Here is a 24289-nt window from a genome sequence, read left to right on the forward strand (position 1 = left end):
TTACGAGTAGGTCGGAATTATGAGTTTTCTTTCGTTTAATGCATCCGACAGGTTTTACCTGCCGAAATTTGACAGGGAAATTGTACGGTATTTACCATACCAAGAAGATTTTGGTGCGTTAAACACAGTGGCTGCTCCTCCGCTAAGGCGGAGGAGTGTCCCCCACTGCTTTTTTGCAGTGAAAGACGGAGAAAATAAGATGGTAATAACTTGTGTTGTTATCATATTATTTTCTCCTACTTCCGCCCACAGCTTTGCATGAGGGGGCGGGGCAGGGGAGAAGTGATAGCACCCTTCTAAACGGCACAATGACTTCTTGGATGGCCCTCTCGGGCCGCCCAAAACAGTCTTGCACACTTGGCATTTTCTCCAAGCCGGCTGCATTACAGCCTATGTGGAGAACATGCCTAGGCCTCCAGTCAGCGTCTGGGGCCCGAAAAACGGCACTCAGACCAATCACAACACTGCTAAAGCAGGGTTGTGATTGGCTGACTGGGAGACTGGGTGTGCTTCCTGTGGCTAACCTCTGTATCCAGTGTGTGGACACTTTTGAGCCACAAAAAATGGCATATGATCTAAAGAACATGAGATATAAATCCAGTAAATTAAGGAACCCCGTCCTAATATACCTATAGCAAGATAACAGAGGGCTCACGTGCCCAAGGAGACTAAGGGCACTAGGAGTGACGAAAAACAATTAAGGATGAGAGGAAACCTACTAATGGGGGGGCAGGTAGGTGGGAGATTGCTAGGGGGTAACGTTGAGAAATGCAAATAAAACAAGCATTTACAATGCAATGGTTTTGCCTTTGTTAAAGTTAGAGCTATTGGCATTGCTCTTGACATTATTTTTATTTATGTTTTTTTAACATAAATAAATGGCATTGTCATTTACAATGCCAATAGCTTAATCTCTCGCAAATGACAAACACCCACACAGAGCCCCCCCACACACACCCACACAGAGCCCCCCACACACACACCCACACAGAGCCCCCCACACACACAGCCACACAGAGCCCCCCACACACTGCGAGCCCCCCCACACACACTGCGAGCCCCCACACACACACTGCGAGCCCCCACACATTGCAGGCAACAAAGGCACGTAAACATCTCTTAGGCGTAAGGCATTCTGAATCATAATTTGAGTAAGCTGAGGTGGGGTTGCTTTTGGAGAATTGTATGCTAGGAATGTCATTCTATTGTAGAAGACCAAGGCAAAAAAAAGTAGAAATAATATTTCAACAACAATAGAAAATGTAAGGGAAATATATTTGGAGTTTCAAGATCATAGTTCTGACCTATAGAGAGAATATTTCAACTAGGAAGTTAAGCTACTTTGTTTAAGGATATCCAATTCCCTAAATTAACACTTTAGAAAATACTGGAATAAATAAAGGAAAATCTGCAGAGCCAGTTGGTTTTCCGGAAAAGATATACTAGTTATTAGAGGAATAATGAGTTACTGTAGTTCAAAAATTATAAACACAATTTGTCTCTCTCTATGTGTATCTATCTATATATATTTTTTTTTTGAGAGAGATATATATATTTTGTATTACTAGCATCATAAAAGTATGTTTGGCATTGACTTACTAAAATGTGGAGAAGCGTACAGTCAAGTACACAAAATCGTAGGTTTACACTGATACAAATGACACAAGTCGAGTTGTGCACGTGAAGTGCAGTGTTTTCAAAAGTGTGCTTTGCGACATTCCTAACAAAAAGATAAAGATCTGCCTCAGCAAGAGGGTGGGTGTTGCCCAGGATCCTACATAGAGGTGCCTGTTGCCTACAAAGCCTGGATCATTTCTTGCCTCCTACATGCATTATTTTTATGATTTTTCAGTGATTCCAAGTTTTCCATACATGCTATGAAGCATAGACTGCATAAAATGCGGAACATGGAATTGTTTAGGAAAGGGGTAGAGGATCAAACAATGGAATGGAATTCCTATAAACGACCCTTCGCTTGGGTAAGTAACGCCATAGGCTGGCAGATAAAGTCTCTGTAAATTTTAACCTTTATGAATGTGCAATCCTACAAGTTTAGAAAGTGCACACGTTCTATTGGCTAAAATATGTAATTTGTGAACAAGTAATAATCTCAGCTTTGACATAATTCATGTGAAGTGTGGGTCAGGAAACCAGTGCCATTTGCCCAATATATAGGTCGTAGCTATTGCTTTGCCGAGTTTTCCCTTGTAATCTGCGCTTCGAAATAGTGACTCAGAGAAAGTGAAAGTCAGCTGCCATATTAAACTTGTACATCTCAAAATAGCACTACAGAATACTCACCGGTCTGAGGACTCGCACCACCTCCTTGAGGACCCCCTCCACGTTCCGCACCGAACACAGCACCAGCGTGCAGACCACAGCATCCGCGGAGCCGCTGGCCACCGCCGACATGTCTTCCCCAGAAGCCACGAGGAAGCGCGTGAACCGGACGTGGTCATTTTCTGCAACGCTCTTGCCCAGGGAGCGCTCGATGTCTGGGTTCGGATCCGTGCACGTGACTCGGCATCCTGGCGGGAAAAACTGGAAATTTGTTCCCGTTCCGCTTCCGACCTCCAAAATGTTGAGCTTCCCCCCGGGGCTGGCGAAGTCTAGCATATTGGTGAAAAGAGTCTTCTTGAAGGAATGCATCTTCCGGTTGTAGACGTGGCTAAATGTGGCCAACACGTACGGAAACATCTTATTGGCTAGTGGCTGCCATACTCCTAAGAGAGCCAAGAGGTGCACTGGCAGGGTCAGCAGCATGATGCCCCCCTGAAGGGTGGCTATGAGAAGGCCCATGTTCGGAGCCGAGGGCGCCGCCGCCTCTGAGGTCTGCGCTCTCGAGCTGATGCGTGTCTGAGCTGCGCTGGATTTACTTTGTAGGAATAATGCACACCATATGCACAGATGAGTCCACATTCAGGTTACCGGTATGTTTTTTCGTTACAAACAAGGGTGTTCCATAGCACACAAAGCTGGAATTAATAGTATATATTTTGTACACGATAAATAGATTGCCAGTCATGTCCAGAATTATTCCTTTATGCAAGGAAATGTAATTAATTAATTTGTTTTTTTATAAAGAAGTAACGAATAAATAAATATTTGCTACAAGTCGATGCTCTAGAGTTTGTACAAGTTTCGCCTGGTGTGCTCGAAAATTAATCTAAAACGAATTCTTTCAAAGGCTGTGTCCTGAATGGATACACTTGCAATAATGTTTAGATCTACATAAGTAATTCTTCATTTTGCACAGTGACGCGTTTGTTTTTTCTGAGAGTGGGAATATTCAGAGTAACAGCTAAACCTCCTGGATTTTGTATAGTACTGACCTGTAAGGATGTGAGTTTGGAAGCTGAGCTGTCACGTACGGTCACTTTACCCCTGAAAAAGGGCAACTGCTCATCAAATAGGGTAGTCTGGGGCTCCAAGAATGGCCACTTTCAAAGTCAAGAATCACAAAGGATTAGCCGGGACAAAGGGAACACGTGGATGCTTTATTCAGCCTGGTTCAGGGGGTGACAGGTCTCAAAGAGAAGCAAAACAGGAACCGGGCTCGGAAGGGCACAACATTCCAAGACGACATTTCAAACACTCTTGAAGGAAGCATGGGGTGCAAAGGGTGGGGCTTCAGCAGACAGATGCAGCGTTCACCGGGCTGTCCCTATACTGCATTATCTTTTGGCATTGTTAAAGGGCTGAAACTTTGCAGCCAGGATTAGATTTCTCCCGGGTTGACCGTATAAATACATTGCCACTTTTGGGCTGATGATGGTTTCGGATGGGGGAGGGGCGTTGCAGCCAGGCCCCATATAATACACTAGTACGTTTTTGGGGCGGTTTAAATGGTTGGATGATTCAACAGGATGTGCCGAGAATTCACTGGGCTCTAATGTTTGGGGTTTCTGCACTGAGATAACAGCCATGCCTCGGGTGACTTTAGAACATACTATTTTTTACCTTAAACACAAAGGCCCAAGAAACACACTGATGCAAACCCACACCAAGCGTCCTTACCACGGTATATCTTTCTGATAAGCCCATGTTACCCAATGTCCACCTTCTAGAAACTACAGACCTGCAAAAGTGCAAAGATAATTTCATTTTTATGAGAAAGTGTAGCACTCGAGGCATGTTCCGTGGAAGAAAATGTGTATTTAAATGTAAGTTTCCAGATCCTAATACAAGAAATGAACTAGATGTTGCCCTAAAGTAAAATGAAAACTCTGCGAATTAGAAAAAAGTTTGTTCTAGCCAATGTTCTTCTTATCCCTGTGACCATCTGCCCTTAACAACCTCATGCAAATTACGTGCTGGCTGACACCACTGAGGCTCCTGGGTGAGCTTGTGCCTTTTCAAAGGGTTTGACACATTTACAATGACCTCCGGTAGTGCCCGAGTGCCTTTGATATGACAACTCCGCCCTCCTTTGATAAGCATCAACACCGACAACTACCCCATTGTCTGTTAGGGGGGGGGGGCGCTCTTCCAGTCCACCAAGAAAGTCTCCCTTCTGTGCCTCACAGGAAAACATGCGTTAAAACAGTACATTCAATCTCTTCTGCATGCAGTATTGTACAACATGAAAAGTATTTCCACAGGTTTGAATAGTATGCCCCTATATTGTACCCCATGTGGCCTATGTCCAGATGATTATATAGGAGAAGCCCGTCCCCCCCTTAAGTTGTTCTGTGTGACCCTCAAGTGCGTAGACCTGTGCAGGGGCCTTCGCGCGCACTCCTTGTCACTGTATAATCCTCCCGGGCATGCTGGTACAGTGTGAGCTGCTTCTGGCTTGCAGGATTCTACGGAGCTGGCCTCGTGTTCTCATGACTGTGCCAGGGGAGCCTCACGTCACTAGATTGGTACAGTATGAACCTCACAGTCCTGGAATCTCACAGCGTGAGCCTTCTCCGCGGGACTGGACAGAGTGTACAATGTGAGCGCCTAGACATAAAACGTGTACTGTGTGAGCCCGCTGTCCTTACCATCGTCCGGCAAGAGGCCCACGTCTTTAAGAATGGACGTTAAGAGCGAGTAGCGAGGCCGTGTCTAAGGGTGTTCCGTACGAGCCTCACATCCACGGGTGGGTGCACTAAGGTGTGTCCAGGGTGCCAGAAAAAGGAATCCGCTTAATATCGTGCACTGTAGTACATTTACTTTTCGAGGTGAGATGACAACTAGATGTTGTTTAGCTGCGTCTGCAGGAGGGTCCCCGTCCCTCTGCAGGCCTCGGAGGAAGGAAGGGTCACTGGGAGTTCATAGCAGACAAAAGAGCGGCCGGATCACAGCGCGTCCCCACATTAGCATTCTGGCCTTTGATTCCAACTGGCCCAACAAGCGCCCGTACAAAACACCAAAGCCTCAGTGAGCGCTCAGCCCCCGGATTAAGATGTCGCGATGTGTGCCTGGCATGAAGATGCATGTCAAACAAGGAACAATGGCTGACCTGTGCCTACAGTACCGTGCCCGCCCTGCCCACGTCAGGCCTGCAGCAGGTTTGCGCTCTCAGGGGGAGTGTCAGACAGACTCTTAGTGATTTGCGCCCACAAACCGAAAGCACTAATGACGTCATTTCTGCTCCTGCTAATATTGGAAACCAATACCAAGATATTAACTTATTGTTATATCTTGGAGAGCGCTCCGTACCTGGCCATCAGAACGGTTCCAATCCAAAGCACTCAAACCTCATTGAAACAGTACGTTCCCAGAGACGGCATTTTAGGTCAAACTAGAGATAACTCCCAGTTTTATCATCCTCATAAAAACGTGGTTAGGGCTAAAGGTATTTAAAAGCACGGGGCTGCGTGTGGCCATGGCAGAGCTGTAAAGCTTGGTGGTGGTGGTGTGGAGTTAGCAAAGATGCAAAAAAAGCCATCGGAGTAAGAAATAAGCCTTTCCCTTCGGGGGAAAGATGTTCGGAAAGTTTTGTTTCCGTGTATACGGAGCACAACCCCAGGACCATTATTTTCCTTCACTATAGCTATGTGTGGTCCTGGGCACCCCATACATTGCCCTGGTGCCCCTGTTTACTGCGATGGTCGTGCCTACTGAGAACCGCCGTGACGAGTGTCTATAGAGGAGTCCTGGACTACAGTGTTCCGCTTGTTGTAAGGCTGGCGATGCGAGCAAGCGTGCTGTATTGTTGTGGTATCACCCTGCGCCGGCAGCAGCAGGGCCGGGTTTTCAGGTCATTGTTTTCTCGTCTCGCCCTCTGTGCCGCTCGCATTAGCAGCATAGAGTGCTGCACGGTGACAGCAGAGGCGGCAGCGCCAGTACTAGACGGCTATTTAAACCCTGCTAGGCGAGCACTCTCCCATCACATGACCCGCCGTTGGCTGTTTGGACCTCCACTGCAAACCGGAGCAGTCAGCAGCGCCCGAAGCACCGCGAGTACACAGGGCACCTGGGCAGGGGGCGGGGTGGCTGCTGGAAAGCTCGCAGCGCTGCTGCTGGCTGCCTAGCGACGCCGAAGGTGAGCCGCTGTGCAGTGGCCGCTTCATGGTGTTAACAGGAGGCGGCCGCTTCTCACTGTCCCTGCCAGGGCAGAGCGATCTCAGGCTGAGCCCCTGAGCTCTGCGGCAGGGGAAAGGACGCCTCTAACCATTAGTACCTGTGCATCAGGGAGAGAGCAGCGCCACTTGGAATACCCTCGCGGCGCTACGTCTAAGGATGTCAGCCAGGCAAGAGGCATCTTCGGCCGGTGCCGCCATCAGGAAACAAGCGGGAGGGGGCGGGAAAGGGGGAGGAGAGACGCAGAAGACGGCCGGAGCAGGAAGGCGGGTGCCGGCTCAATGCCGGACCAGATTCGGGGGCGTTCCCGGCTTTTGGCTGACGTCGCGTGACGTAGCCAAAAGGGAAAAATTCTCGGGAACGCCCCCGAATCTGGTCTGGGATTGACAGACAGAGCCCTCTACCAATGGCTAGCCTGCATTTATGGAGCTAGCCAATGGGAGGAGGGGGCAGATACCCGACCCCACATAGAGGATTAGAGGATATCATTAGATTTTGCTAGCGCATGCGTACTTCGTACGCATGCATCGCTAGTCAAAACCTAAAAATGACTTAAATGTCAAATAGCCCACATGACAATTCCCTGCCAGTCGGAACTGCTAAATGCACCAGAGGCAGAGCACAGATGAAAAAGCCGCCGAGGGATTACCGGATAATCCAGGAGCTAGCTGTCCAGCTGTTCACACAACAAAAGAGCTGACCCAAGAAATAGTCACTGTAGTACCTCAAATTCAAATGTACATCCTCTACACATACACTTAAACCTCCAAGCTCCCAGGGCCACGCTGTGGTCATGATTAAGCTGGCCTGTTCACAGAGAAAAACAATATATGGATCGCTTAAATCTTCAGGTCATTTGAAGAATTTGCACCAAATGTTCCCATAAAGTGTACGTGCAAAAACCTTTGGCCTTAGATAATGCATTTGCCATTTAATGCCTTCTGAGAACATGTAGACACAGCTGCATTAAAAACTGCCAAACAAATCAACACCAAATTTAGCATGGGAAAAAAGGAGCATTTAATCTGAGCCTTTTCAATTTGGTGAAAATTCATGTTGAGTTTCTTAAAACTTCCACTCCAAAAAATAAAACTATGGTTAAAAAGAAATAAATATATATTGACGATTCTGTCTGCCGACCATTTTATGGATCCAAAGTCTGAATCTCAGCTGCTCTTCTGATTGGCTATCAAGTCAGAACTGATGAATGTTGCTCTGGAAGCTATTCTAAAGTCAGCAAATCCGAACCAATGTCTGTGGACCCTGTTTCACAAAGAACATTTGTAAGGGTTGTGAACACGCCACAGCCTAGGGTCGAATGTCTGGGAACCCCAAAAGAGCGGAGAATGACCCCAACAAATAATAAATGACTTGAAGTAAATGAGCAAGATAAATGCTACAACCAGATGCTGCAATAATGCACACAGATGTAAAGGTGCCTGGAAAAGCCACGGAAAGAAAAGGGTTATTTGGTTAAACATGAACAATGGGAAGAGTGGCGGAGGACTCCAAATGTGCTTTTTGGATCAGGAGGTATGAGGGGATAGTGGAGCGGTCTGGACCGTACCGATTTCAGAACCAGAAAAAATAGCTCTAGGGAACTGAAAGATTCAGAAGAGAAGACTGCAACAGCAAGGCCGTGAATGTTTTAAAAAAACAAGGCAGAAGAAAGAAAAGGTGATGGCAAAAGTGAAGAGGAATGAGAGGAAATATTGGAAAGGGTGCGAGATGTGAAGTCATAGGCAGTTTTAAAAACAGACCGTCAATGAAGTAGATCACTAAAGAGGAGTAAGGGAGCAAGGGGGGAAAATAAGTAAGAGAGTGCAGCCATTATTATGCTGATACCGGCCTGTGATGTTTTAGAGAACCGTGTCTTTGGATGCACTTTATTCAGTGACCCTGTGATTTTTATTCTACAATTTAACTGCTAGCTGCATTGCCAAGGGACATGTGACCCGTGGTGACACTGACAAAGCTGTGGGAAAATGTTAATCTCCCACGACTCAAACAGACTCTGAACATGGTTACAAAGTAGTGTGGCATTGTTGGCTTATAGTAAAAGTCATCGTAAGCCACAATGGCTCCGTCTCGCCAGCGCCACGAATTTAAAAGTTAGATTGTATCGAGGTGCTTTTCTAGACTCAACCACAGGATGGTGGAGCCATGGATGCATGACGTCCGAATCTAGATTCGGCCTGGGCCGCAGAAACACACACAAAGCGGCGGGAGCTGCAAAATGAGTGCAATTGGCGGATGTGATATGGAAAGACGAGTACATTAGGTAAAATGGTATCAGAGGCCGGGCTCGCGCGAGCTCTTCTGACTCATCCAGACCGCTAATGAGCCGCGTGCCGCAGAGGGACGCAGCTGTCTCCGCCGTGGTGGAGACGAGGAACAAGCATTTGTTCTCGATAATAAATTGTGCAGGTCGCCCCTTATCCTCGCCAGCCTCAAGGTGCAGGGCAGGCCGTTTCAGGATAGGAAGCGACCTCTTCCTGGCAGGCGGAAGTCCCCAAAAGGCAGGCCGGAAGGGGAGGTCCAGAGTTTGTCACGTGAATAACAAGGCATGATAGTCTTTCAGAGATACGAACCCGCTATGTGACTATCTTTCCCACACTATCAGAGGCACCGCCTGTCGGTAAATTGGCACTACAATGAAAGTTCGGGGCCACGTGCAGCCTAGAGGTTTGACACCAGGATACCGATTGATTTTGAGAAGGTCAGAGCCAGGGCTTTAAGTGGGGTGAAAACAACTGAGTGGGTCTCTGAAAGGGGCGTGACCAATTTAACTAAGGGCGGGGCTTAAAATACATACATTTAAAAATCAGCGCTTAGCATAGTGTGCCAACCGACTTGCATTTTGCGGTTTCTGTCATTGCATCCAGATATATGGTACAACAAGTAACATCATATGTACAACAAGCCAGGACTATTGGATTTGTCAGTGGTTGTTAGTTGCATAAGATAAATAAGCTGCAACTATGGCTTGTATTTAATATTGAAAAAGCTTCCCCTTAAAGCCCTAGTAACACCACGACAATGTTGCTGCTTCTGAGTTTCAAAAAGAGAAGGGAAATCCAGAGAGAAAATTACTCTCTTGAAAGAATTTCCCTTCCCAAACTACGCTCACCTGGCATGAGGTCATGCCATAACTTCTCCACTAGTGAAAAGTGAGCAATGTGAGCATGTGCACGTGATGTGCCTGTGGTCACTGCAGTCCGGAAAAAAACGGACAGCCTGGCAAGGGCACAAATCAGAGCCCGATAGAGACCCGTTTCGAGGCCTCCTTTAACCCCTTGTGCGCTCGTGACAGAACCATTCCGTCACGAGCCACGGTGGGGCTGTGCTGGTGACGGAATGGTTCCATCACGGCCCGGCCGCTGCGCCTGTGCAGCGCTGATTTCGGGCCTGCGCGGCGCGTTCTATTGAGCGGGCGGGGCCGTGACGGAACCATTCCGTCACAAGCACAGCGCCACCCTGGCTCGTGACGGAGTGGTTCCGTCACGAGCATGGTGGCGCCGCGCGGCCCCCCCTCCCCCCTAGCGCTTAGGGGTTAAAAAACTGCCAGTGCTCGGACCACTTGAAGTCCTGATCAAGGCGATTCTAAAGGTCCTGCCTGTGACCTGCAGGTCCACCAAAGAAACTCACTTGTTCAAGGCCGCTTTCACAGTGGCAATCTTTGGGGCGAATAGGGTGAGGGACCTAGTAGCACCACCCTCTAGGGCGAACCCTGACTCATCGTGTTTGTAGGTGGAGGAACTGCGGATGGGAGACAAGCATTTGGTCTTGTACCTGAGGAGGTGAAAAACCGACCCGGAGGGGAGAGGGTGGGTCACGCGGCAGGAGTGCCTCGTGGAGAGTGAGCACTGGCCAGGCGGTATGCATAACCGGGCAGTACATGCAGGTCAGGGAGGGGGCGGCCCCCGCTGTTCATACACAAGGACGGCAGCTTCCTCAGCAGGTTTCAGTTCACTGCAGTTTTACGCCTGGCCTTGGTGAGGGCAGGCCTGGCACCTGCACACTTTAGGTCTCACTCCTTTCGCATCGGGGCTGCCAGGGCTGCTGCAGCACACCACATGGCAGAGGAGGGGATTTAGCGCACTGGGAAGTGGAGAACCTCAGCATTTAGGTCCTACATAAGGCTGACGGCGTGTTAACTTGGAAAAACCAAAGGTGATGATGGACGGAGCGTTGACAATACAAACACTCACCCCCAGTCAACTGATCTGGGTTTAATCCATCACCGTTCTTTAGCTCACTCCGCCACCCCAGTTCAGACATGACCATATGCAAATCAGTCTGACCCTATGCCTCATGGGAACAGTCCAGCCCGAACTGCCAAGCCATGTCTTCCCTGGACCGGAATCAAGCTTCCCAGGACCGGTTTCTGGCATTACAGCCGTCTTCAGCCGGGCTTGCTTGACTCCAGTGGCAAAGTGAGCAAGGGACTCACGTCTGAGCATACCCTGCCAACTTAGGGCGAACAAAGAAAAACCAAAGGTGATGATGGACGGAGCGTTGACAATACAAACACTCACCCCCAGTCAACTGATCTGGGTTTAATCCATCACCGTTCTTTAGCTCACTCCGCCACCCCAGTTCAGACATGACCATATGCAAATCAGTCTGACCCTATGCCTCATGGGAACAGTCCAGCCCGAACTGCCGAGCCATGTCTTCCCTGGACCGGAATCAAGCTTCCCAGGACCGGTTTCTGGCATTACAGCCGTCTTCAGCCGGGCTTGCTTGACTCCAGTGGCAAAGTGAGCAAGGGACTCACGTCTGAGCATACCCTGCCAACTTAGGGCGAACAAAGAAAAACCAAAGGTGATGATGGACGGAGCGTTGACAATACAAACACTCACCCCCAGTCAACTGATCTGGGTTTAATCCATCACCGTTCTTTAGCTCACTCCGCCACCCCAGTTCAGACATGACCATATGCAAATCCGTCTGACCCTATGCCTCATGGGAACAGTCCAGCCCGAACTGCCAAGCCATGTCTTCCCTGGACCGGAATCAAGCTTCAAAGAATCAAAGAACAGTGATGGATTAAACCCAGATCAGTTGACTGGGGGTGAGTGTTTGTATTGTCAACGCTCCGTCCATCATCACCTTTGGTTTTTCTTTGTTCGCCCTAAGTTGGCAGGGTATGCTCAGACGTGAGTCCCTTGCTCACTTTGCCACTGGAGTCAAGCAAGCCCGGCTGAAGACGGCTGTAATGCCAGAAACCGGTCCTGGGAAGCTTGATTCCGGTCCAGGGAAGACATGGCTTGGCAGTCGGGCTGGACTGTTCCCATGAGGCACAGGGTCAGACTGATTTGCATATGGCCATGTCTGAACTGGGGTGGCGAAGTGAGCTAAAGAACAGTGATGGATTAAACCCAGATCAGTTGACTGGGGGTGAGTGTTTATATTGTCAACGCTCCGTCCATCATCACCTTTGGTTTTTCTTTGTTCGCCCTAAGTTGGCAGGGTATGCTCAGACGTGAGTCCCTTGCTCACTTTGCCACTGGAGTCAAGCAAGCCCGGCTGAAGACGGCTGTAATGCCAGAAACCGGTCCTGGGAAGCTTGATTCCGGTCCAGGGAAGACATGGCTTGGCAGTCGGGCTGGACTGTTCCCATGAGGCACAGGGTCAGACTGATTTGCATATGGCCATGTCTGAACTGGGGTGGCGAAGTGAGCTAAAGAACAGTGATGGATTAAACCCAGATCAGTTGACTGGGGGTGAGTGTTTGTATTGTCAACGCTCCGTCCATCATCACCTTTGGTTTTTCTTTGTTCGCCCTAAGTTGGCAGGGTATGCTCAGACGTGAGTCCCTTGCTCACTTTGCCACTGGAGTCAAGCAAGCCCGGCTGAAGACGGCTGTAATGCCAGAAACCGGTCCTGGGAAGCTTGATTCCGGTCCAGGGAAGACATGGCTTGGCAGTCGGGCTGGACTGTTCCCATGAGGCACAGGGTCAGACTGATTTGCATATGGCCATGTCTGAACTGGGGTGGCGAAGTGAGCTAAAGAACAGTGATGGATTAAACCCAGATCAGTTGACTGGGGGTGAGTGTTTGTATTGTCAACGCTCCGTCCATCATCACCTTTGGTTTTTCTTTGTTCGCCCTAAGTTGGCAGGGTATGCTCAGACGTGAGTCCCTTGCTCACTTTGCCACTGGAGTCAAGCAAGCCCGGCTGAAGACGGCTGTAATGCCAGAAACCGGTCCTGGGAAGCTTGATTCCGGTCCAGGGAAGACATGGCTTGGCAGTCGGGCTGGACTGTTCCCATGAGGCACAGGGTCAGACTGATTTGCATATGGCCATGTCTGAACTGGGGTGGCGAAGTGAGCTAAAGAACAGTGATGGATTAAACCCAGATCAGTTGACTGGGGGTGAGTGTTTGTATTGTCAACGCTCCGTCCATCATCACCTTTGGTTTTTCTTTGTTCGCCCTAAGTTGGCAGGGTATGCTCAGACGTGAGTCCCTTGCTCACTTTGCCACTGGAGTCAAGCAAGCCCGGCTGAAGACGGCTGTAATGCCAGAAACCGGTCCTGGGAAGCTTGATTCCGGTCCAGGGAAGACATGGCTTGGCAGTCGGGCTGGACTGTTCCCATGAGGCACAGGGTCAGACTGATTTGCATATGGCCATGTCTGAACTGGGGTGGCGAAGTGAGCTAAAGAACAGTGATGGATTAAACCCAGATCAGTTGACTGGGGGTGAGTGTTTGTATTGTCAACGCTCCATCCATCATCACCTTTGGTTTTTCTTTGTTCGCCCTAAGTTGGCAGGGTATGCTCAGACGTGAGTCCCTTGCTCACTTTGCCACTGGAGTCAAGCAAGCCCGGCTGAAGACGGCTGTAATGCCAGAAACCGGTCCTGGGAAGCTTGATTCCGGTCCAGGGAAGACATGGCTTGGCAGTCGGGCTGGACTGTTCCCATGAGGCACAGGGTCAGACTGATTTGCATATGGCCATGTCTGAACTGGGGTGGCGAAGTGAGCTAAAGAACAGTGATGGATTAAACCCAGATCAGTTGACTGGGGGTGAGTGTTTGTATTGTCAACGCTCCGTCCATCATCACCTTTGGTTTTTCTTTGTTCGCCCTAAGTTGGCAGGGTATGCTCAGACGTGAGTCCCTTGCTCACTTTGCCACTGGAGTCAAGCAAGCCCGGCTGAAGACGGCTGTAATGCCAGAAACCGGTCCTGGGAAGCTTGATTCCGGTCCAGGGAAGACATGGCTTGGCAGTCGGGCTGGACTGTTCCCATGAGGCACAGGGTCAGACTGATTTGCATATGGCCATGTCTGAACTGGGGTGGCGAAGTGAGCTAAAGAACAGTGATGGATTAAACCCAGATCAGTTGACTGGGGGTGAGTGTTTGTATTGTCAACGCTCCGTCCATCATCACCTTTGGTTTTTCTTTGTTCGCCCTAAGTTGGCAGGGTATGCTCAGACGTGAGTCCCTTGCTCACTTTGCCACTGGAGTCAAGCAAGCCCGGCTGAAGACGGCTGTAATGCCAGAAACCGGTCCTGGGAAGCTTGATTCCGGTCCAGGGAAGACATGGCTTGGCAGTCGGGCTGGACTGTTCCCATGAGGCACAGGGTCAGACTGATTTGCATATGGCCATGTCTGAACTGGGGTGGCGAAGTGAGCTAAAGAACAGTGATGGATTAAACCCAGATCAGTTGACTGGGGGTGAGTGTTTGTATTGTCAACGCTCCGTCCATCATCACCTTTGGTTTTTCTTTTGGCGTGTTAACTTGGCCATAATCTCTTGTCGTAGGGAACAGAGCAGAAAAACAGAAGGTGTGCATAATAGGACATTCATACATCACAAGGGCACAACAGTGGACCAGCGCCAAGAATCTTTGTGACTACATAGAGCTGTGCCTACCAAAGTGATATGCCTTGGAAGACCAGGCATGAGGTGGAAGGAGCTTCTTTCAGCGGTACGGGAAGGGCAACTGGGACCCAAGAACTCTGAAGGGGTAGTCATCTATCTGTGAATCAATGACCTGGCTGCGATGGGTCGTCAAGGCACTGCTAGAGACCATCAAGGGGACTCAGTCTTCCTATCCAGGTTTGTGCGTCCGGCCGACATAGTTTGTTTAGAAATTATTGCGAGATCCAAGTGGCGAGGGGCAGAGAACCAAGGAGGGGGTAGGCAGATCCAGAAGGAAGTTAAACATAGCAATGAACAAGTTCAGTAAAAGCATGGGCTTGGACTTTGTAAGGCATGGTCTCATTAACCTGAGGACGCCAGGTTTTTATGTTGAGGATAGGGTTCACCTTTCTAATGTAGTGATAGACATGTTCCGACTGTACATTGTCGGAGAACTCAAGTTGCTGGGGTTTTCCTAATTCTTGGGGGGAGCTGTCCGAGGTCGTAAGACCACCGCCTACATGGCGGGCGTTGCAAGGCTTTAACAACAAATATCCTGACACAAAGATCTAAAAGGGAGCAATAGCCCGAACAAGGTCCTTGGGATGCCTCACAGCAGGGACACCTGAAGGCAAGCAAAGGGTAAGAAGTGGTGAGTGAGAGCAGTCACAGCACTTGTGGCCAGACATGGCCTCAAGGCCAAGAATGCCACACCTTCGGTAGAAGAGGAAGCAGCGAACCACTGTACCAAGTAGCAACAGAAGGAGAGCTGTCCCAGCAATCAGAACGTTATTTATGACCGTGAGGATGAGACATGGCATGTTTGAGATTTGGGATGCAATAAAGTTGAAAGTACAAGTATGAAAAGTTATGAAGTACTGCTTTCATTACAATGCAAGATAATCAATGTTGGACATACTAATGACCATGGATATGATAATGACCTATGTACCAGCTTTATATTAATAAACTGAGACCATTCTACCACCACAACCTCTCTTGGTGTCTTTAGGTGATGGGCAGGAGAATGGCAAAAGGGCCTCCGGAGGTTGTGCCTGCGCTGCTGGGGGCGCTTTCCATTTGTCCTCCATTCATACGCCGGGACACCCCTGTCTGGGGTAGCTGTTGCGCTTTATAAGCTTCAGTACTATTATTATTCAGATTGTGTTATGAAAGCTGTACATTGCGCCGCAGGACCAGGGGAAGAGTCCGTTGGTTATTGGTACTTCTAGGGAGAAGCCTGCTCGATGGGGTTGCACTGTACTACAAGAAGCTGCTTCATGTAGGACGCCAATAGCCATCTTTTCAGTACTCATCATATTAACATTTGATTTGAAGAGTCAAATGCAGAGTGGGAACTGCAATCGATTTACTACAAACAATCTAGCAAAGTCCTTTTGATTACACTTTGATCTATTCTTAGTTGAGAGGCGCATGAATAAAATACAATCTTCCATAATGCTCAGTGTGATTTTGTTGTACTACAGCATTTTCTCTAGCCTAGAACCTACTGTCACTCAATGTAATTTGCTTTTGGATCCCTCTCCAGTCGTCTGAAGTCTGAAAACAGCGGTGACAGGACATGAAGAATAACTGGGAGCAAAAAACCACACAGGAGGTGCAACAGTGGCAATCAGCACAGGCCTAACGGTGCTGAACACTGGCATTCAAGCAGTCAGTACAGTGACATCAGTACCGCTTACAGCAGGCCCGGAGTGCTGAAAACTGGCATTCAAGCAGTCAGTACAGTGACATCAGTACTGCTTACAGCAGGCCCGGAGTGCTGAACACTGGCATTCAAGCAGTCAGTACAGTGACATCAGTACCGCTTACAGCAGGCCCGGAGTGCTGAACACTGGCATTCAAGCAGTCAGTACAGTGACATCAGTACCGCTTACAGCAGGCCGAATGCTGAACACTGGCATTCAAGCAGTCAGTACAGTGACATCAGTACCGCTTACAGCAGACCCGGAGTGCTGAACACTGGCATTCAAGCAGTCAGTACAGTGACATCAGTACTGCTTACAGCAGGCCCGGAGTGCTGAACACTGGCATTCAAGCAGTCAGTACAGTGACATCAGTACCGCTTACAGCAGGCCCGGAGTGCTGAACACTGGCATTCAAGCAGTCAGTACAGTGACATCAGTACCGCTTACAGCAGGCCGAATGCTGAACACTGGCATTCAAGCAGTCAGTACAGTGACATCAGTACCGCTTACAGCAGACCCGGAGTGCTGAACACTGGCATTCAAGCAGTCAGTACAGTGACATCAGTACCGCTTACAGCAGGCCGAGTGCTGAACACTGGCATTCAAGCAGTCAGTACAGTGACATCAGTACCGCTTACAGCAGACCCGGAGTGCTGAACACTGGCATTCAAGCAGTCAGTACAGTGACATCAGTACCGCTTACAGCAGGCCCGGAGTGCTGAACACTGGCATTCAAGCAGTCAGTACAGTGACATCAGTACCGCTTACAGCAGGCCGAGTGCTGAACACTGGCATTCAAGCAGTCAGTACAGTGACATCAGTACCGCTTACAGCAGACCCGGAGTGCTGAACACTGGCATTCAAGCAGTCAGTACAGTGACATCAGTACCGCTTACAGCAGGCCGAGTGCTGAACACTGGCATTCAAGCAGTCAGTACAGTGACATCAGTACCGCTTACAGCAGACCCGGAGTGCTGAACACTGGCATTCAAGCAGTCAGTACAGTGACATCAGTACCGCTTACAGCAGGCCCGGAGTGCTGAACACTGGCATTCAAGCAGTCAGTACAGTGACATCAGTACCGCTTACAGCAGGCCGAGTGCTGAACACTGGCATTCAAGCAGTCAGTACAGTGACATCAGTACCGCTTACAGCAGACCCGGAGTGCTGAACACTGGCATTCAAGCAGTCAGTACAGTGACATCAGTACCGCTTACAGCAGGCCGAGTGCTGAACACTGGCATTCAAGCAGTCAGTACAGTGACATCAGTACCGCTTACAGCAGGCCGAGTGCTGAACACTGGCATTCAAGCAGTCAGTACAGTGACATCAGTACCACTTACAGCAGACCCGGAGTGCTGAACACTGGCATTCAAGCAGTCAGTACAGTGACATCAGTACCGCTTACAGCAGGCCGAGTGCTGAACACTGGCATTCAAGCAGTCAGTACAGTGACATCAGTACCGCTTACAGCAGGCCGAGTGCTGAACACTGGCATTCAAGCAGTCAGTACAGTGACATCAGTACCACTTACAGCAGGCCCGGAGTGCTGAAAACTGGCATTCAAGCAGTCAGTACAGTGACATCAGTACTGCTTACAGCAGGCCCTGACATGCTGAACACTGGTATTCAAGCAGTCAGTACAGTGACATCAGTACCGCTTACAGCAGGCCCGGAGTGCTGAACACTGGCATTCAAGCAGTCAGTACAGTGACATCAGTACCGCTTACAGCAGGCCCGGAGTGCTGAACACTGGCATTCAAGCAGTCAGTACAGTGACATCAGTACCGCTTACAGCAGGCCGAATGCTGAACACTGGCATTCAAGCAGTCAGTACAGTGACATCAGTACCGCTTACAGCAGACCCGGAGTGCTGAACACTGGCATTCAAGCAGTCAGTACAGTGACATCAGTACCGCTTACAGCAGGCCGAGTGCTGAACACTGGCATTCAAGCAGTCAGTACAGTGACATCAGTACCGCTTACAGCAGGCCGAGTGCTGAACACTGGCATTCAAGCAGTCAGTACAGTGACATCAGTACCGCTTACAGCAGACCCGGAGTGCTGAACACTGGCATTCAAGCAGTCAGTACAGTGACATCAGTACCGCTTACAGCAGGCCGAGTGCTGAACACTGGCATTCAAGCAGTCAGTACAGTGACATCAGTACCACTTACAGCAGGCCCGGAGTGCTGAAAACTGGCATTCAAGCAGTCAGTACAGTGACATCAGTACTGCTTACAGCAGGCCCTGACATGCTGAACACTGGTATTCAAGCAGTCAGTACAGTGACATCAGTACCGCTTACAGCAGGCCCGGAGTGCTGAACACTGGCATTCAAGCAGTCAGTACAGTGACATCAGTACCGCTTACAGCAGGCCGAGTGCTGAACACTGGCATTCAAGCAGTCAGTACAGTGACATCAGTACCGCTTACAGCAGACCCGGAGTGCTGAACACTGGCATTCAAGCAGTCAGTACAGTGACATCAGTACCGCTTACAGCAGGCCGAGTGCTGAACACTGGCATTCAAGCAGTCAGTACAGTGACATCAGTACCACTTACAGCAGGCCCGGAGTGCTGAAAACTGGCATTCAAGCAGTCAGTACAGTGACATCAGTACCGCTTACAGCAGGCCCGGAGTGCTGAACACTGGCATTCAAGCAGTCAGTACAGTGACATCAGTACCGCTTACAGCAGGCCGAGTGCTGAACACTGACATTCAAGCAGTCAGTACAGTGACATCAGCAAAGTCCTTTTGATTACACTTTGATCTATTCTTAGTTGAGAGGCGCATGAATAAAATACAATCTTCCATAATGCTCAGTGTGATTTTGTTGTACTACAGCATTTTCTCTAGCCTAGAACCTACTGTCACTCAATGTAATTTGCTTTTGGATCCCTCTCCAGTCGTCTGAAGTCTGAAAACAGCGGTGACAGGACATGAAGAATAACTGGGAGCAAAAAACCACACAGGAGGTGCAACAGTGGCAATCAGCACAGGCCTAACGGTGCTGAACACTGGCATTCAAGCAGTCAGTACAGTGACATCAGTACCGCTTACAGCAGGCCCGGAGTGCTGAAAACTGGCATTCAAGCAGTCAGTACAGTGACATCAGTACTGCTTACAGCAGGCCCTGACATGCTGAACACTGGTATTCAAGCAGTCAGTACAGTGACATCAGTACCGCTTACAGCAGGCCCGGAGTGCTGAACACTGGCATTCAAGCAGTCAGTACAGTGACATCAGTACCGCTTACAGCAGGCCCGGAGTGCTGAACACTGGCATTCAAGCAGTCAGTACAGTGACATCAGTACCGCTTACAGCAGGCCGAATGCTGAACACTGGCATTCAAGCAGTCAGTACAGTGACATCAGTACCGCTTACAGCAGACCCGGAGTGCTGAACACTGGCATTCAAGCAGTCAGTACAGTGACATCAGTACCGCTTACAGCAGGCCGAGTGCTGAACACTGGCATTCAAGCAGTCAGTACAGTGACATCAGTACCGCTTACAGCAGGCCGAGTGCTGAACACTGGCATTCAAGCAGTCAGTACAGTGACATCAGTACCGCTTACAGCAGACCCGGAGTGCTGAACACTGGCATTCAAGCAGTCAGTACAGTGACATCAGTACCGCTTACAGCAGGCCGAGTGCTGAACACTGGCATTCAAGCAGTCAGTACAGTGACATCAGTACCACTTACAGCAGGCCCGGAGTGCTGAAAACTGGCATTCAAGCAGTCAGTACAGTGACATCAGTACTGCTTACAGCAGGCCCTGACATGCTGAACACTGGTATTCAAGCAGTCAGTACAGTGACATCAGTACCGCTTACAGCAGGCCCGGAGTGCTGAACACTGGCATTCAAGCAGTCAGTACAGTGACATCAGTACCGCTTACAGCAGGCCCGGAGTGCTGAACACTGGCATTCAAGCAGTCAGTACAGTGACATCAGTACCGCTTACAGCAGGCCGAGTGCTGAACACTGACATTCAAGCAGTCAGTACAGTGACATCAGTACCGCTTACAGCAGACCCGGAGTGCTGAACACTGGCATTCAAGCAGTCAGTACAGTGACATCAGTACCGCTTACAGCAGGCCGAGTGCTGAACACTGGCATTCAAGCAGTCAGTACAGTGACATCAGTACCGCTTACAGCAGGCCGAGTGCTGAACACTGGCATTCAAGCAGTCAGTACAGTGACATCAGTACCGCTTACAGCAGGCCCGGAGTGCTGAACACTGGCATTCAAGCAGTCAGTACAGTGACATCAGTACCGCTTACAGCAGGCCGAGTAATGAACACTGGCATTCAAGCAGTCAGTACAGTGACATCAGTACCGCTTACAGCAGACCCGGAGTGCTGAACACTGGCATTCAAGCAGTCAATACAGTGACATCAGTACCGCTTACAGCAGGCCGAGTGCTGAACACTGGCATTCAAGCAGTCAGTACAGTGACATCAGTACCGCTTACAGCAGGCCGAGTGCTGAACACTGGCATTCAAGCAGTCAGTACAGTGACATCAGTACCGCTTACAGCAGGCCCGGAGTGCTGAACACTGGCATTCAAGCAGTCAGTACAGTGACATCAGTACCGCTTACAGCTGGCCGAGTGCTGAACACTGGCATTCAAGCAGTCAGTACAGTGACATCAGTACCGCTTACAGCAGACCCGGAGTGCTGAACACTGGCATTCAAGCAGTCAGTACAGTGCCATCAGTACCGCTTACAGCAGGCCGAGTGCTGAACACTGGCATTCAAGCAGTCAGTACAGTGACATCAGTACCGCTTACAGCAGGCCGAGTGCTGAACACTGGCATTCAAGCAGTCAGTACAGTGACATCAGTAACGCTTACAGCAGACCCGGAGTGCTGAACACTGGCATTCAAGCAGTCAGTACAGTGACATCAGTACCGCTTACAGCAGGCCGAGTGCTGAACACTGGCATTCAAGCAGTCAGTACAGTGACATCAGCACCGCTTACAGCAGGCCGAGTGCTGAACACTGGCATTCAAGCAGTCAGTACAGTGACATCAGTACCGCTTACAGCAGACCCGGAGTGCTGAACACTGGCATTCAAGCAGTCAGTACAGTGACATCAGTACCGCTTACAGCAGGCCCGGAGTGCTGAACACTGGCATGCAAGCAGTCAGTACAGTGACATCAGTACCGCTTACAGCAGGCCGAGTGCTGAACACTGGCATTCAAGCAGTCAGTACAGTGACATCAGTACCGCTTACAGCAGACCCGGAGTGCTGAACACTGGCATTCAAGCAGTCAGTACAGTGACATCAGTACCGCTTACAGCAGGCCGAGTGCTGAACACTGGCATTCAAGCAGTCAGTACAGTGACATCAGTACCGCTTACAGCAGGCCGAGTGCTGAACACTGGCATTCAAGCAGTCAGTACAGTGACATCAGTACCACTTACAGCAGACCCGGAGTGCTGAACACTGGCATTCAAGCAGTCAGTACAGTGACATCAGTACCGCTTACAGCAGGCCGAGTGCTGAACACTGGCATTCAAGCAGTCAGTACAGTGACATCAGTACCGCTTACAGCAGGCCCGGAGTGCTGAACACTGGCATTCAAGCAGTCAGTACAGTGACATCAGTACCGCTTACAGCAGGCCGAGTGCTGAACACTGGCATTCAAGCAGTCAGTACAGTGACATCAGTACCGCTTACAGCAGGCCGAGTGCTGAACACTAGCATTCAAGCAGTCAGTACAGTGACATCAGTACTGCTTACAGCAGGCCGAGTGCTGAACACTGGCATTCAAGCAGCCAGTACAGTGACATCAGTACCGCTTACAGCAGGCTCGGAGTGCTGAACACTGGCATTCAAGCAGTCAGTACAGTGACATCAGTACTGCTTACAGCAGGCCGAGTGCTGAACACTGGCATTCAAGCAGTCAGTACAGTGACATCAGTACTGCTTACAGCAGGCCCGGAGTGCTGAACACTGGCATTCAAGCAGTCAGTACAGTGACATCAGTACTGCTTACAGCAGCCCATGAGTGCTGAACACTGGCATTCAAGCAGCCAGTACAGTGACATCAGTACCGCTTACAGCAGGCCCGGACGGGCTCAACAGTGGCATTCAAGCTGTCAGTACAGTGACATCAGTGCCACTTACAGCAGTCCCGGACGGGCTCAACAGTGGCATTCAAGCAGTCAATACAGTGACATCAGTACTGCTTACAGCAGGCCGAGTGCTGAACGCTGGCATTTAAGCAGTCAGTACAGTGACATCAGTACTGCTTACAGCAGGCCCGGAGTGCTGAACACTGGCATTCAAGCAGTCAGTACAGTGACATCAGTACTGCTTACAGCAGGCCGAGTGCTGAACACTAGCATTCAAGCAGTCAGTACAGTGACATCAGTACTGCTTACAGCAGGCCGAGTGCTGAACACTGGCATTCAAGCAGCCAGTACAGTGACATCAGTACCGCTTACAGCAGACCCGGAGTGCTGAACACTGGCATTCAAGCAGTCAGTACAGTGACATCAGTACCGCTTACAGCAGGCCGAGTGCTGAACACTGGCATTCAAGCAGTCAGTACAGTGACATCAGTACCACTTACAGCAGGCCCGGAGTGCTGAAAACTGGCATTCAAGCAGTCAGTACAGTGACATCAGTACTGCTTACAGCAGGCCCTGACATGCTGAACACTGGTATTCAAGCAGTCAGTACAGTGACATCAGTACCGCTTACAGCAGGCCCGGAGTGCTGAACACTGGCATTCAAGCAGTCAGTACAGTGACATCAGTACCGCTTACAGCAGGCCCGGAGTGCTGAACACTGGCATTCAAGCAGTCAGTACAGTGACATCAGTACCGCTTACAGCAGGCCGAGTGCTGAACACTGACATTCAAGCAGTCAGTACAGTGACATCAGTACCGCTTACAGCAGACCCGGAGTGCTGAACACTGGCATTCAAGCAGTCAGTACAGTGACATCAGTACCGCTTACAGCAGGCCGAGTGCTGAACACTGGCATTCAAGCAGTCAGTACAGTGACATCAGTACCGCTTACAGCAGGCCGAGTGCTGAACACTGGCATTCAAGCAGTCAGTACAGTGACATCAGTACCGCTTACAGCAGGCCCGGAGTGCTGAACACTGGCATTCAAGCAGTCAGTACAGTGACATCAGTACCGCTTACAGCAGGCCGAGTAATGAACACTGGCATTCAAGCAGTCAGTACAGTGACATCAGTACCGCTTACAGCAGACCCGGAGTGCTGAACACTGGCATTCAAGCAGTCAGTACAGTGACATCAGTACCGCTTACAGCAGGCCGAGTGCTGAACACTGGCATTCAAGCAGTCAGTACAGTGACATCAGTACCGCTTACAGCAGGCCGAGTGCTGAACACTGGCATTCAAGCAGTCAGTACAGTGACATCAGTACCGCTTACAGCAGACCCGGAGTGCTGAACACTGGCATTCAAGCAGTCAGTACAGTGACATCAGTACCGCTTACAGCAGGCCCGGAGTGCTGAACACTGGCATTCAAGCAGTCAGAACAGTGACATCAGTACCGCTTACAGCTGGCCGAGTGCTGAACACTGGCATTCAAGCAGTCAGTACAGTGACATCAGTACCGCTTACAGCAGACCCGGAGTGCTGAACACTGGCATTCAAGCAGTCAGTACAGTGCCATCAGTACCGCTTACAGCAGGCCGAGTGCTGAACACTGGCATTCAAGCAGTCAGTACAGTGACATCAGTACCGCTTACAGCAGGCCGAGTGCTGAACACTGGCATTCAAGCAGTCAGTACAGTGACATCAGTAACGCTTACAGCAGACCCGGAGTGCTGAACACTGGCATTCAAGCAGTCAGTACAGTGACATCAGTACCGCTTACAGCAGGCCGAGTGCTGAACACTGGCATTCAAGCAGTCAGTACAGTGACATCAGTACCGCTTACAGCAGGCCGAGTGCTGAACACTGGCATTCAAGCAGTCAGTACAGTGACATCAGTACCGCTTACAGCAGACCCGGAGTGCTGAACACTGGCATTCAAGCAGTCAGTACAGTGACATCAGTACCGCTTACAGCAGGCCCGGAGTGCTGAACACTGGCATTCAAGCAGTCAGTACAGTGACATCAGTACCGCTTACAGCAGGCCGAGTGCTGAACACTGGCATTCAAGCAGTCAGTACAGTGACATCAGTACCGCTTACAGCAG

General features: G+C 49.9%; 1 protein-coding gene and 1 pseudogene across 1 annotated transcript in view; both read right to left on the bottom strand.

Annotated features, from left to right (window-relative positions):
• Positions 1-24289, bottom strand: part of ESYT1 (extended synaptotagmin 1) — a 433655-nt gene that overhangs the window by 291894 nt on the left and 117472 nt on the right. The gene's annotated exons all lie outside the window — the stretch shown is intronic.
• LOC144828164 (thiol S-methyltransferase TMT1B pseudogene) lies at positions 2175-3009 on the bottom strand (annotated as a pseudogene).

This window comes from Lissotriton helveticus, chromosome 1_1 (genome assembly GCF_964261635.1).
Source record: "Lissotriton helveticus chromosome 1_1, aLisHel1.1, whole genome shotgun sequence".
NCBI classification, from domain to species: domain Eukaryota; kingdom Metazoa; phylum Chordata; class Amphibia; order Caudata; family Salamandridae; genus Lissotriton; species Lissotriton helveticus.